The sequence below is a fragment of the Oratosquilla oratoria genome, chromosome 32 (genome assembly GCF_046742065.1).
Source record: "Oratosquilla oratoria isolate Oo_2021 chromosome 32, ASM4674206v1, whole genome shotgun sequence".
Lineage (NCBI taxonomy): Eukaryota > Metazoa > Arthropoda > Malacostraca > Stomatopoda > Squillidae > Oratosquilla > Oratosquilla oratoria.
The window spans coordinates 7484441-7486268 of NC_134808.1; the positions used below are offsets into that span (position 1 = coordinate 7484441).

A 1828-nucleotide genomic window follows, 5' to 3' on the forward strand; every position below is an offset into this window, starting at 1 on the left:
AGTTTTGTTCCTAGCGGAGTCCCCCAGGAACCGCCCTTGGTTCCTGCGCCGGGCACCGGCGGCCCCACCAGGCTACCCGACAGCTTTACAGGTTCTATTTTCTTTCACCTGGCGGAACTGTGCTTCTTCCTCGGCCCTCCATCCCTTGCTTCTGACTGGCCGGGGAATTCATGTCCGAATGAGAACGGTGCATTACGGTGCATTCATGACGGCGATGTTACGTTATCAGGACTGTGTCTAATCAGTTGATCTGATTAAGAAAAAATTAATAAAAAAATAAAAATAAACGATCCCAAAACGAACGGACATACCAACCAGAACAGGGAACTGGTTAAATGTCATTCATATCTTGTTCAGAGAGCAGTTATATTATGAAACGAATTGACTCCTTTATGACTTCTTTTCCAGATGGGTTAGGAAGCTGGTTTGTTTGCTAGTATCTATTCGTCTTCGTATTCTAGGTTTAGATGAGCCTAGATATAATGGAACAAATCAGTAATTGCAATGAAGTCTTTCAAATAATGACAAATTGGTAGCAGACGGGACTTGTGATCGTGATCGAAACGTCGCGACGGTCGGATTTAATCATCACTAGTATTACGGCGGGCACTATCTACTTTCTAGTGGACCTTTCTTGTATATTTATTTCTGACAGCCGTCAGGTGATTTAATTAATATGAGCTAACCCTCCTGTCATTTAAAGGTTAAACATCAATCACCTTGATTAACTCGTGGACGGCGAAGGTGGTTTTTGCATATATTTTTATGCTGTAGCCATGCGATTTTATTCATCTAAGGATACCTCCCAACAGTATCTAATAAGTCACGGTGATGCATAACTCCTGTGTCTTCAGGCAATTCCATTCACTTATGGGAAAGTCCTCAGAAATGAAGCCAATATGTTTTTAGAAACTAAATACTTTAACATATACATATATACAAATGTTGAGAAAAGACAGGTTGATGGATGAATTAGTACATATGAACAAAAATGTGATTAGCATAACACATAAGTAAATGAATATATATTTGGAATAAATTATAAGTGAATAAACTGACCAACTAAAAATTATCAAAGGTATAAATAGATAAGTGTATGTATCAACAGACAGATAAGTTGGTTGACGAATAGATAGATATAAGGACGACACCATTCAAAAGTTATAGCCTAACCTGAACCAACCAGTTCCTTCATGTTGTTGCCACCAGACGATTTTAATCGTCTGAGAAAGAAAAAATCGCAGCCGAAGCTTCAAGATCGTTGGAAGTGTTTATGGCTGTCGTAAACAAATATTTCTGAAGTTATCGAGATGGTTGCATGTTTTTCTAATATTTGGTTATAGGAAAGTGTAAAGGATTTCGTTCATGGCAGATGAGTTCCTTCGTCCAAATGCGGAGACCGAAATGTCACTCCATTCAATCACTAGACGCTACTTAGTAGTCGAGTGTTTAGGTATTTGTAATGTTTTCTATAAATAATTATCGTCTTATCAACAGATTCTTAATTGTTAAATTAACCGCGTCCATATAGTCATGTTCTTCTCTATTTTAATTCCACTTGCAGCCAAATAAGATCATATCATCTACAGTATGACCGGTCAGAATAAAAGTTTAAAAAATGCCACGAAAGCGTAAATAGGTCATCTCAAACATGAATAAAGTCGCCTTTCGTTAAACAGAGCAAAATATGTCAAGGGAAATATCATTCTAATACTGACATCAGGAGATTCTTTTCGGAGCGTCGTCTTCCCAACAGTCTGAGTCATCGCGACACTCCGTTGGGTGTCCCCGGAGGAATGCTGCACACAGAAACTTGCGACCCGGGGCT

At 39.0% G+C, this 1828-nt stretch overlaps 1 protein-coding gene across 1 annotated transcript in view; it reads right to left on the bottom strand.

Annotated features, from left to right (window-relative positions):
* Positions 1–164, bottom strand: part of LOC143041745 (uncharacterized) — an 18356-nt gene extending 18192 nt beyond the window's left edge. Inside the window, exon 1 of the mRNA XM_076213767.1 lies at positions 1–164. This exon is cut by the window's left edge and continues 109 nt beyond it. The gene's annotated coding sequence lies outside the window, so the exon portion shown is untranslated.
* Positions 165–1828: the final 1664 nt, after the last annotated feature.